General features: G+C 32.8%; 1 protein-coding gene and 1 long non-coding RNA gene across 7 annotated transcripts in view; both read right to left on the bottom strand.

Moving 5' to 3' along the window:
• LOC140449211 (uncharacterized) overlaps positions 1–13762 on the bottom strand; it is a 335545-nt gene that overhangs the window by 164924 nt on the left and 156859 nt on the right. The window lies entirely within an intron of this gene.
• On the bottom strand, positions 6719–13235 carry LOC140448265 (uncharacterized). Its single transcript, XR_011951671.1, has 3 exons — positions 13116–13235; positions 9197–9420; positions 6719–6863 (listed from the first exon to the last, which is right to left on the bottom strand). It is a non-coding gene; the product is annotated as an uncharacterized lncRNA (long non-coding RNA).

Here is a 13762-nt window from a genome sequence, read left to right as displayed (position 1 = left end):
TATGCCAATAAAGAAATGATTACAGATAGTACCTACGTCTAGAAGTATTTTTCTGTAATTCTTTATTTGTAGGCGTGAATTTCTCATGGGATTAAGCTTAATGAAAACTCATTTCTTTCAATAATAAATTAAAATATACAGAAACATAAATTTACAATTTAGAGACCTCTTAATTTATTATTAAATAGTTCTATAGCATTTTAGTACATATATGAAGAACGCAGACTACATACAGCAATAATTTCTACAGGGTGTCCCATAATTAATTGGGCATTAGCTAATGGGTGATAGTTGACATCAAAATAAAGCGTTTGAGCTCAAATTGCTTAGGCAAAATGTTGCTAGTTTTCGTTCTACAGGGTGATTCATTAATATTTTTTTATATTATTTTTAGGGATATGTTGAAAACTATTCAACCGATTTTAGTAAAATTTGGTATCTTGCTATTATTTAGTGTGCTTAATATGAAAATGATATTAGTTTTATCAATGACACTAGGTGGCGCCACCTACTATAACATTGGTTCATTAATGGGGCCATAATTTTTTTTTCCGCCCTGTATAAACATTCTAGGAAAAAAAAAATAAAATAACATTCAATTCTACACAAAAAAGGTATTCTTGTTTCAAATCAAAAAAGTACACCGTTTTCGAAATAAACGTATTTTTTAGAGACGTGCATAAAATAAAAAAATTTTACAAAAACTTATGTAAATTCAAACATTATTCAAAAGGTCTTAAATAAAAGTGAATATTAAATGTATTAGTAGTAGATAATTTTTGCAAACAAAATGCATATGATTGAAACAATTATTTTTATTAAACCTTTGACTCAGTAACAAATTTTTAAAAAATCAGAAATTAAATTAAACAATGAAGTGAATATAAAACAATTAACAAAGTGAATAATTCAAAACGAAACAAAAAAAAATTACAATAGGTGTTCAAAATGTGCACCATTAGATAAACTAGATAATCTAAATCTTTTGTGTAAGTGTTGTCTTATTTTAAATAATGAGTTTCTTTGGGCCCTAATTACGTTAACTCCCTCTACAATATTTTGTCATAAGTCTTGACGGTTATTTATTTTTTTTTTTTATAAACAAGTGACTTTAGGTAGCCCCACAAGTGAAAGTCTAGGGGATTTAGTTCGGGACTGCGTGCTGGCCATGGGTATACACTACCTCTACCAATCCACCTTTGAGGATAAATTTCATCTAGATAATTTCTAACTTCTAGGCTATAATGTGGTGGTGCACCTTCATGCATGTACCAAGAGTTCCGTCTCAAATTTAGAGGTATGTCTTCTAAAAGAGTTGGTAAATCTTTTCTCAAAAAATTTAGATACGTTACTCCGTCAAGCCTAGTTGGTAATTCGAATGGTCCCATTCGAATATGTCCCATACAATACAATCCCCAAATATGCCATACCAGATATTTATGGAAAACTCGTGTTGAAAATGATGTTCTTGAAATGCATGAGGATTTTCTGTCGCGTAGGTATGGCTATTGCGCCAGTTAAATACACCCCTTCTAGTAAATGTGACTTCATCAGTAAATAAAATTTTATTATAAAACATTGGATCGTCTAAATGCCGCCCCATCATAAACTGACTAAATCGGAGCCTTGCTGGAAAATCTTGTGGTAAAAGATTCTGTACTGGAGTAAAACGATACGGATACAGATTTTCTGTCCGTATTATTCTTGACACCGTAGATTTACTTATACCAGTGGCTGCTTATACGCAGCATCGAGCAAAAAGACAAAAGAGGGAATGTAAAGGTAGTGGGGGCAAAAATATTGTTAGACAGGAAGTGCCATCTTGAGAGGCCAAATTAAACAAGGAAAGAGAGTCTTTCCTTGTTTAAGAAATCAAATTTAGTTGGGTTATGTTATTATTTAAAAAAAAAGAAAAGAGGTTAGTCTTTGTATGTGGGTATATTTTATTTTATAAAAACCCTTAAAAGGGCAACATTACAAGCACGAACGTTTTCGGAACAACTGTTCCATCATCAGGTTAAAATACAGGTTACCATGCCTGAGCCACCAAAATATTTGGGTAAAAACCCTTTAAAATGAAATGTGTTACCAAAGATTGTACATGATGTTGATAATATTATATGATGTTTAATATTTTAATTAGATTTTACTTCAGGTCTTCACCTTTAATATTTTAATTAGATTTTACTTCAGGTCTTCACCTGAAGTAAAATCTAATTAAAATATTAAACATCATATAATATTATCAACATCATGTACAATCTTTGGTAACACATTTCATTTTAAAGGGTTTTTACCCAAATATTTTGGTGGCTCAGGCATGGTAACCTGTATTTTAACCTGATGATGGAACAGTTGTTCCGAAAACGTTCGTGCTTGTAATGTTGCCCTTTTAAGGGTTTTTATAAAATAAAATATACCCACATACAAAGACTAACCTCTTTTGTTATACGTGGTATACAGCCAGCTACAGGAATTATTTTCCTTGTGGAATATGTTATTATTTGTCCCAACTGTCACATGAAATCTTATTTATATTGAAGTTTTTTAACAATTGTTTCACAGTTTAGACTGTTATCGTTAATATTTAATTAAAATTTTCTCGTCTAAGACATATTCTGAAAACTATTTTATAGCTACTGTTAAAAAGTGTCGGAAAATTTAAATTTGGCGCATTCGCATTTCCGGAAATGTCCGCCATCAGAGGCCACTTTTTTGGTCGCCTTTTCATAATGATTAGATTCCCTCTTTTGTCTTTTTGCTCGATGGGCCGCAGAAACAAGCCTTGTACTGGTTTCTGGATCTATTGCGACACGCACAACAATTTCATCCTCCATATCCGCATCAATTACTCTCGGTCTTCCGACATTCCTGTTGTTGGGATGAAATGACCCTGTTTCGCCTAATCTGTCGAATAATAATCTAATAGTTTTATGGTTTGGTTGCCTTCTATTGGGATAAAGTTCGAAATAGAGTTCAGCTGCTTTACGAGAACAAAAATTTTCCTGGGCATACAAACAGATCATATCGCGCATTTCTACATTAGAAAATTCACTATGACGTGGCATTTTTCCTTTATCTTAAGTGGTTTATAAACAACTTAATAGCACTTTGACAGATAATGACTCGCACTGCACTTTGACAACTAATAATAAATAAATTCGTAGATACCTTTGACAACTAATAATAAATAAATTCGTAGTTACGTCTTGACGTTGTCATTAAGTTCAAAGCATACTTGTTTTGCAAAAAATTAAATAGAGACATGCATCATTAACAAAATACGTTTATTTCGAAAACGGTGTACTTTTTTTATGTGAAAGAAGACTAGGTACCTTTTTTGTGTAGAATTGAATGTTAGTTCATGTTTTTGAAGTTATACTTCTTTAGGTGCAATTGGGAAAAATGTTGAGAGTGAATTTTTATAAAAATGTGCTAGTTGCTAAATCTTTGAATCTACGTATGTATCAGTGCAAATAAACTGTGAAAAAATATACCTATTTTATAATTTTTGTGTCTTTGAATTTGTCTTCGTCGGATATAGGATAATAGATATTAAAATATGATGATAAGAAGATTAAAAAGCAAACTTAATATTATTTGTAGATATAATCTGACAAAATAATTCACTTTAGTATGAATTTTACGGCACACTGGCTACAACAGTTGTCGCTCGAAAACGGGAGTCAAGCAGTGTCTACCGGGGTCAAACTTTGGATGGGTGACCGCTTAGGAACATAACATGTCATGTTATTTGCCTTGCTTACTTTTTTTTATTTTCGGTATCATTTAAGAAAATTTTTAGGAAACTTGTAAGTATTAAAATTAGTTTAATATTTAAATAAAACACAAATAAACTGTTTAAAATATATTAATTTCGTTGAAGTCATATAATAGAAGTATAACTTCTTACCTGCGTACAAAGTACACACATATTCTTTTTTAATAATAGACTCGCATTGCACTTTGGCAACAAATAGTAAACAAATTCGTACTTACGCCTTGACTTTGCCATTAAGTTCACAGCATACCTAGGTACCTGCTAGGTAAAATTATGGCCCCATTAATGAACCAATGTAACAGTAGGTGGCGCCACCTAGTGTCAATGGTAAAACTAATATCATTTTCTTATTAAGCATACTAAATAATAGCAAGATACCAAATTTCACCTAAATCGGTTAAATAGTTTTCAATTTATCCATAAAAATAATATAAAAAAATATTAATGAATCTCCCTGTAGAACGAAAACTAGCAACATTTTTCCTAAGCAATTTGAGTTCAAACGCTTTATTTTGATGTCAGCTATCACCCATTAGCTAATGTCCAATTAATTATGGGACACCCTGTATGTTTATTTCACTGTTCTTTTTGTACTCTGTTCAGATGGTGGTTATGCAAAAACGCAGAATTAGTCAAAAAATATTGAAGATACAATCATTTTAAAAATATGTACTTAATAAAACTTTAAGAGTTAAACTATCAATATACATAAAACAAATTAAAAAAAAAAATTTTTTACAACGCAATACCCTTTTGTAAAATTGTGATTATTTTTTATTTATAAACATTTAGAATAACTTTTAAACTATTGCTCCAAGATAAAATCTTTTTTTATATTCAAAAAGCTGACATTTTTACACGAATTTTAAAATAAAAAAGGTTGTTCCACAAAAATTTGGGGCAAAGTTTGAATTTTTTTTTAATTCACAACTAATTTGTTTATAACAATTAAGGAACGCAATTTTCGGCATTTGAAAGAAAAGAATTCTTAGTTTTTGTACAAAAAGTTGTATAAACATTGCACTATAACAGAATCCTCTGTGAATTGTCAAAAATACAATTCAAAATAAGAGTGGCGAGTGGACGGGTAACTTACAAATCTACGCATTCAAAACATGTAAACGCATCTTTAAACTAATAAAATTGTTTATATCTGCGGATCTACTCAACGGATTTTATTCTTTCTTTTTTTTTAATTTGTATGTACTCTTTGCGTACATTCTTCTTCAAGTGCCATCTCCGCGGCGGAGGTCGGCAATCATCATAGCTATTCGAACTTTTGAGACGGCTGCTCTGAAAAGTTCATTTGATGTACATCCGTACCACTCTCTCAGGTTGCGCAGCCATGACATTCTACGCCTCCCTATGCTTCTCTTTCCTTGGATCTTTCCCTGCATGATCAGTTGGAGCAAGGTGTATTTCTCTCTACGTGTAATATGTCCGAGATATTCCAATTTTTTTGTTTTTATTGAATTTAAAATTTCCATTTCTTTGTTCATCCTTCTCAGAACCTCTTTGTTTGTGACGTGTTCTGTCCATGATATTTTCAGAATTCTTCTGTACACCCACAGCTCAAATGATTCCAGTTTTTTCATTGATGTAGCATTTAAGGTCCAAGATTCCATTCCATAAAATAAGGTCGAAAAAACATAGCACCTCGCCAACCTAACTCTTAGTTCCAGTTTTAAATCCCTGGTACATAGAACTCTTCTCATTTTGTTGAAATTTGCTCTAGCCTTTTCTATTCTTATTTTTATCTCCTGATTGTAATCATTTGTGGAGTTAATCATTGTTCCCAGGTATGCATATTTGTCCACTTGTTCGACGTTGGTTTCGTTTATTAGAAGATTCTCGTTATTTCTTTGAGTTTTCGATATTCTCATAAATTTCGTCTTCTTGACATTCATTGTTAGACCATACTCTTTTCCATACTCTGCTATTCTGGTCACCAGTCTCTGAAGATCTTCAATGTTTTCGGCTAAAATCACAGTGTCGTCCGCATATCTAATGTTGTTAATGGGAACTCCATTTACCTTTATTCCAGCTGTTTCACCCTCAAGAGCTTTTTTCAGGACCTCTTCGGAGTAGGCGTTGAAAAGAATTGGCGACAATACGCATCCCTGTCTTACTCCACATCTAATTTCAATTTCTTCTGACAGCTGTTCGTTAACACGTACTTTTGCTCGCTGTTTATAGTATAAATTTGATATGATCCTGAGGTCGTTGTAGTCAATCTTTTTTGATTTCAGGACATTCATTAAATGTTTATGTCGTACTTTATCGAATGCTTTATTATAGTCAATAAAACATGCGTATATATCTTGATTGACGTCCAGGCATCTTTGTATTAGTATATTAAGTGAAAAAAGAGCTTCACGTGTTCCTAGGCCTTTGCGAAAACCAAATTGTGTATTATTAACGTCTATGTCCAGTTTGTGATATATTCGGTTATGGATGACTTTAAGTAGTAACTTTAGCGTATGAGACATTAAGCTAATGGTGCGGTAATCGCTGCATTCTCTTGCGTTTTTTTTTTAGGGAGACAAATAAAAATAGATGTTAACCACTCTTTGGGTAATACGCCTGAACTATAAATTTGGTTCAAGAGTGTCACTAAAACATCAATGTGCTTCTCATCTAGAATTTTTAGGATTTCTATAGGAAGCATATCAGGTCCAGGGCTTTTCCCGCTCTTCATTGTTTGCGTACATTACAAAAATGTAATTTGTTTATAAATCAATTAACTAATAAACAGTCACATCAATAGAATCACATTTCCCCGGTCTAATAACTCAGCATGATATTTTATCATTTGTTCGTGTTATTAAAAGCCTTAATGTTAAAAAAACATTATAAAAGAATAACATAAAAATGGTATTATTCATGGTTTAGTACTTCTTTAATAGGTATAAAGGATCTTCTTATAAAAACACAGCATATAAAAAAGGTAAATTATATATTATATAAGTTACAAATGACCACATGAATGTATTTATATAACTTGAGATTTATATTTTCTTCTCTTTTAATCACTTAGCGTATTTCTAATCATGGTGCTCATTTAGTAGACAAGGTTGCGAGTCTAAAAATAAAAAAAACAGTACAGATAATTTTAAATTTATTCATAAATTTGTATAGAAGTATAAATATTTTGATATCAGTAACAGAAAAAGGAGATAAAAAACAGCCAGAAAACTACAGAGGTATAAACTTGATAAATACTACGCTAAAACTTACAACTAAAATTTTACAAGTGCTAATAAATCAGAGGATAAGTTTAACAGATAGACAGCAGAGTTTTCGTAGTGGAAGATCGTGTACAGATGCAATATTAGTTATAAAGCAAATTACTGAGAAATCACTAGAGTATCATAGACCAGCATTTCTGTGTCTGATTGACCTAAAGAAAGCGTCTGACAGAGTACTCAAAGACGTAATCCATCTTCTGTGTAATAGATAAGTTCCCCTAAATATTATAAGAACTATAATGACAAAAAAAAATAAAAATACTCTGTTACGCAGACGACGTAATATTGATAACCCAAGATATAGATAGTTTGCAAAGACTGGTCCACAGATTTAACATAAGAGCAAAAAAATTTAATATGATAATCTGATATCAGAAAACTAAAACAATAGTAGTTAGGAAAGAACCAACCAGATGTAAAATCTAAATTGATGGCATCAATATTAAACAAGTAATGGAAATAAAATACCCGGATTTACGCTGTCCAGCTATGGAGATCTGGACAAAGGAGTGAGAGATCAAGTACAAAAAGCAAATAGACTGTCAGGATACCTTAATAACACTATATGGCGAAACAGACACATTACCACTGATAAAGTCAAGAATTTATAAAGCCAATGTAAGACCAATAATGACATATACTTCAGAAACAAGACTCGACACAGCCACAATGCAAAGGCTACTGGAAACGGTAGAGATGAGAGTACCGAGAATAAAAACAGGAAATACGCTGAGAAATGAAGACATTAGAAGAAAATGTAACTTACAGTGTATAAATGAATGTGCACAAAATAGAAAAAAAGAATAGAATACCCACATAAGCAGAATGGAGGAGACCCGTGTCGTCAAAATAACATTGCATAGCTTTGTGCCCTCCAAAATAAATTTTGGCAGGACCCTGGTCTACCTGGCCTTTCGGCATACGACCGTTAGCACCTCCACTGCCCCTACAAGTCCGACACCAAAATGAAGGTGCCACATCACGTACACAAGGCACGTGTCGTGGGGCTCCACCTTCCCCGTAGTACCTGTGTTGCGATTACCTCACCTATCCGTTATCCCCTCCCACAGGAGGACAGGTGACGCAGGCAAAGGAATTTCTACCTCGCACGTAGACAGGTCGCCGCCGAGGATCTCTCAAAATTTTGCTTAGAAATAGAAGAGTGCAGTGAGTAATCTCAAAAGTAATAACTTAAGAGTAAACGCCATGTTAGTCGAAACTGCAAAGGGAAATAATGAGAGAGCACTTGAAAAAGAGCAGATCCTTAAATTGTCCGATAGTCAAGCGGCACTAAAGACATTGGGATGTCAAAAAGTAACTTCCGGGCTGGTGTGGGACTACATTATAAAACTGAATGAACTGGAGGACCGGCACAAGATTTAGCTTGTCTGAGTACCTGCGCATCAGTGCATTAAAGGTAACGAAAAAGCAGATTCACTTGCTAAAAGAGGATCGAACGGATCAAACGGATCGGCTGAGACTGCCAAAAGCTGCAGTACGTAGGGCTGTAAAGGACTGTGAATGAGAGAGAATCACAAAACAAACACATAAAAAAATTTAATTGGTGAAGCACGTATAAAAAGAACAGAGGAACTGCTATATATAGGCAGGAATAAACTAAGAACAATAACAAATATTGACCGAGCATGAACCAGTAAGAGCATGAATTCCTTAATAAAATAGGCGTTTACAATGGAGATTTTAACTGCAGAATCTGAACTGCGGAAACTGTAAAACATGTATTATGCAATTGCGATATGTTGGACCGCAAAAGACAAAAATTATATGAGCAACCCTGGTGTATATAGGACACAACAAGCAAGACACCTGTACAAACTTCTACAGGTTACAAAAATTTTAGACTGGGTGTAGAAAACTACAATGGGCAGCAAATACAAAAAGTTACAGCTTCAGGAATAACGGAAATCTTTTTGGTTGAGACCCAGAGAAGGAAGAAAGCCCCTTTTAAATTAACCTTACTAAGAACTAATCCTCTCATTTAGCTTCGTAACTATTTTGATATAAAATAAATATGGTAAAGAAAAATATACATAAAGGTGTTACAAAAATTGATCAATAATATGGAAACATATGGCAAGTGGGGGAAAATGGGTATCCATATTTACAACAATGTTTAGAAACAAAGTTTGTAAGAAATATAACTTACCCTTTGTATTCCAAATGGTCGTCTTGATGGAAAATAGTCATGATGCACTCGTAAATTTCTATAAGGCACCCAAACTCTGGTCCTAAATGGCCAGTCGTAATAGGAACTAAAATGCCTATGAATTTTTTCATCGCAGTAAAATCTATAGTCGGGCATATATTGGAAATTATATCCTTCGCCGGGATAATATTTTATTTGCAACATATTTAAAAATATTTGTTATCCTACAATATAGATAGTATTATGAGATTTGTTTAGTGAAAAGTACGGAGATTGTTTTGTTGAGGTAGATTGAAATACACTGTGATAGAGAAAACGTAATATTTACATTAGAAATTAAAGTTTTAATATTTTGAATAACCAAATGAAACTATATTGTGAAACGTGAGACCAAAAAAGGTCAATATAGAATTTTTTTTATAGTTTTTTCCCTTATTTATTGCTAAATTATATCACAATTTCTAGAAACTAAAATCGCTAAGGTCTGCTGTCGAATCTTGCCGTAAATCTACAACGTATATTTATTTCTCAGCCTATTCCGCAGGTTGTGTCTATTTATAGCTATCCGTTTCCAATTTCCGTATTCCTTGCATCGTCTTCCACTCCATCCATCCAGCTACTGGTAGTTCCTACTGGTAGCGCTAATACAATTCGTACGAGGGGTAGTTTTTTGAGGGTATCAAGATTTAATTCATTGGTTTTAGGTGACCTAAAACCTAAATGTCTTTGTTGTCATATTTCTTCGAACTTGGGTAAATTATACTAACTGTTTGCTTCTGAGATTCTTTTTTGTTGTTTAGATTCCTAATTTTTTCTGCAGCTTATTTTGGGACTTTTCTTCTTCTTCTCGTGCCACTCCTAGCGGAGATTGGAAATCATCATGGCCACTGCGACTTTGTTAGCAGCGCGCCTAAAAAGTTCAATCGAACTACACCCGAACCATTCACGTAGATTACGAAGCCACGATATTTTTCTTCTTCCCACACTTCTTTTGCCCTTAATTTTGCCCTGCATGATATTTCTTAAAAGTTCGTACTTTTCACCTCTCACAATGTGCCCCAAGTATGTAGTAAGTAGTAAGTTGGGACTTTTAATATCTAATAAATAGTATAGTTAGCTGTAGATTGTCATGTACAATCACAGTCCTTCTCTCTAATTCTTTTGACATTGTACCATAATATTTGACTTTTATCTTTCCATTTTGGAGTGTCATTTTAATTAAATTGTTTAACTTCTTCAATAGACCTAATTATTTCAATATCTCAATGGGGTGTAACGCTGTCTGGCCTCCTCATGGTACACCCTAAGTAAACTAAATGATCACCGATATCGAACCGTCAGACTGTCTTCCAGATCTCCTCTTCTTGCAAACAAAAAAGGCTCGACTATCTAAGAATGGGACCAGCAATCCGAGTATGTCAAATAAATATTCAAGGAATTAGCCGAAGCAAGGGTAAATACATCAGCAAGCTTCTTGCAGAAAACAACAACAGGAAGCACGCACTGCTAACGACTTCCATTATTGGCTTGGTCATTAATATTTCCATTATAAACCCAATTCCTTTGACAGATGAAACTATCGTAAGGCAAATTGGGATAAGAATCAAGCCCAATTGGAGAACAATATGAGACCTATTGAGCTTAAGGTAGAAAACTACAAAAGAAAACTTATAATATACTAAAAAACACATTCCACGTGGTCTAACCAAATTCTAAAGAATTAGAAAGATAAAGAACTAATTCTTTATCACAAAACCCAGAACATATGCCGAAACGCTTTGTCCGGCTCTCCAAACCAGTCATGAAAAGAAAGTATGATATCAGCTCAAAAAGATCAAAACTGAACGTCAGCAAAGTTTGACAATCATGACAAACAATGTCGCAAAGCTGCAGGAATTAAAAAGTATTTTTCGAGTACATAACTACACTGGTTCAAAACTCTATAGTGGCTTCTAGATTTCTCAACCAAATAATGACGAAGCAAAAACTTACTAAACTATTCAAACAAAGCAAAGTCATCGCAATCTGCAAATCAGGCAAAGACAATTCACTACCAGAGAGTTACAGACCAATCTCCTTTTTAACTGGCTTACATTGGTCAAACTGGTAAAACTTTTATGAAATGTATAGCAGAACATAAAAGGGCTTTCAATAATAGAAAAACAGATTCTACATATGCACTTTACCTTGGAAATCAACAAATTTAAAAATATAGACAAAATTCTGAATGACCAACTTGAGAAAAACAGTTCTCCCCTCCTCAACTTATTTAGTTAAAAACTATAAAGTGTACAGACATACCAAAAATAGATCACTTTTGACACAATTAATAATTCTACGTAGTTTGTTTTTAAATTTCATTTCAAATTTATTCATAGATATTCTACGGACATTTGTAGCTTGACCTTAATTGTCAGTGATTAAATCAAATAACAAGGCATTATCTCCACTTTTTTTCTCTTTTATAACAAATTTGAACACCACACTCTCTTCTTCCTTTTTGTTTCGGAAATTCCTGCAATAGCTATAAAATCAGCAGTGCTAATGATTACATCTTCATCTGTATCCGATATTATAGACGGAAAATCAACGAATACAAACGTTCGCTACAATGTAAATGGTCCTACTTTGCAGAGAACAAATGACCAAGCTAACACCTACGAATTGGTTCCTCCATTCGTTCTTTTGTGTTCGCTTTGATTTAAATGTACCTTTAAGAGTCTTAAAAACGTAAGTTTATCACCGCTTTCATAATAATTCTTATAATTGCAAATGTGAAATTTCGCTACAGAAATTAATATAAATGATCCACTTTTTGTTAACATCACATAACTATTTTTGCACTGTTTTAACTTTAAACAATTGAGTTTACGTAGTAAACTTCTCATGAAAATAGTGTAATAAATTATTAATAAACCAAGACGTTGACCTTGCAGCACAATTATTTTTGAGCTTCCACCTCAACAAATCAACTACTCCGGTCTAATTATATTCAGTTTAACTGAATTTTCGTTACTTAATGAAGTATTCTACAGTTCTCTTGTGACAGTTTCTGAGTAACGACGAGGAAGCTTGATAGAAATTCAAGCTGTATAGGGAGAATTTTTAAAAAGTGGATAAAATCGGTTTATCTAGTTAGTTAATTTTTTATTAAATTATGAGTAAGGTCTATTTGTTAAATAGACTGTCAAGTATTTCTAATGTATAATAACAATACTAATAAGTAGAAGAAGAACTAACTGACACAATCGAATCTGACAATTGGATAAAACAGGGGGATTCCCTGAACCCTTTATTACTCAACCTGATAATGGATGAAATAATTAAAAAAGTAGGAAAGAAAAAAGGATACCAAATAAAAGAAAAACGACTTAAAATAATCGACTATGCAGACGACTTAATACTGATCTCTTAAAGTGAAGATGAGAACAGGCGAGGAGTAGGCTGACCATAGAAAAGGTGGGCAGATGATATTAAACAAGTTGCGGGCAAGCAGTGGATGAGAATTGCCAAAAGTAGAAATCAATGGAAGCAAATGGAAGAGGCCTATGTCCAGCATTGGGCGAATACAGGCTAAAGAAGAAGAAAAGTGAAGATAATTTAACATGATAATTTCCCCAAAAAAGACAAAATGCATGGTTATAACAGCAATTGTTCCAAGATCTAAATTGAAGCTGCAAGTTCAGAGAATAGAAAAGTGAAGAAGCAAGTAATTGTCGATTAAAATGTGAATTAAAATTCGTTTAAAATAGATATTGGTATGACAGTATACAAGAAATATTTTCCAAAATGATTATAATATTTTTTTTTAAATAAATCGATATTTCTGGCAAATAATACGAATAGAGTGAAGGAAAATGTTTCAGAAACTAATCACATTAGAACTTATAAAGTAAAAGTAATATTTACAGGTACTTACACAGTTTTATAAACCAATTAACCTCCCTACACATCTGACGTTGCAACAAACAATAAGTTGGAGAATCTTTAAAGTAGTAATGTGTTTGGTAGATCGCCAAAAGAATGAGCGTGAATTTATAAATATAGATTTTCGTAATTAGGCTAAGCACGTAAAGATTTTCAGCTTTTTCTAGTTCGTGCAAATATTGACATATTTTTTAGAAATATCCATGTGACAACAAGTTGACTCTCAAATTGAACCTCGATTATCCGTCTCTTTATTAACCGTTACATATGTTAACCGTCAGCGTTCATACATAAATTATATTGTCTACATAAGTAAAAATTTAGTCATAAATTCATTTTGTTTGAGCATTGCGATAAGCCAAACGAAATTCGTTGAAATGTACACGTACAGTTATGCCACCAGTACATTTTTTTATGTAATTAATTTTTGTTCTTATTCAGTGTTCTGGATTAAATTTCAATTTAAATAGGTAATGATAAATGATACCGTTCTTTTAGAGTTCTATTTTTAGAATCGCAAGCCGAAAATAAAAACCCACAGCACAATAATTATTAGTCAATATCTGTGTGTCAACATGATTCAATTTGATTTAAATTAGAACATTGATTGTGTCACTTAGTCGTTTGATCAAATAAGTT

The sequence above is a fragment of the Diabrotica undecimpunctata genome, chromosome 8 (assembly GCF_040954645.1).
Source record: "Diabrotica undecimpunctata isolate CICGRU chromosome 8, icDiaUnde3, whole genome shotgun sequence".
In the NCBI taxonomy this organism is placed as follows: Eukaryota; Metazoa; Arthropoda; class Insecta; order Coleoptera; family Chrysomelidae; genus Diabrotica; species Diabrotica undecimpunctata.
This window is presented reverse-complemented; position numbering and strand designations above follow the sequence as displayed.